The sequence below is a fragment of the Penaeus monodon genome, chromosome 20, assembly GCF_015228065.2.
Source record: "Penaeus monodon isolate SGIC_2016 chromosome 20, NSTDA_Pmon_1, whole genome shotgun sequence".
Taxonomy (NCBI): Eukaryota; Metazoa; Arthropoda; class Malacostraca; order Decapoda; family Penaeidae; genus Penaeus; species Penaeus monodon.
Window position 1 is genome coordinate 13,145,799 of NC_051405.1, and position 223 is coordinate 13,146,021.

The window sequence follows — 223 nt, forward strand, 5'->3', positions numbered from 1 at the left end:
TATACTTTAAGAAAACTAATCTATTACATCAGATTACATCACCCGTCTCATATGGCATAGTTACAACACTACCGATTCTAGAGAACTGGTTGTTTAGCATCTATGATAAAGATACACAGAACCACAACAATTGTGCCTTTTGATTTCCCTTTTGAACTGAGCATTGGCTTGTATACAGAAGAACTGTATTAAAGATAAAAATGCGCAAAATTATTGTTGTTAT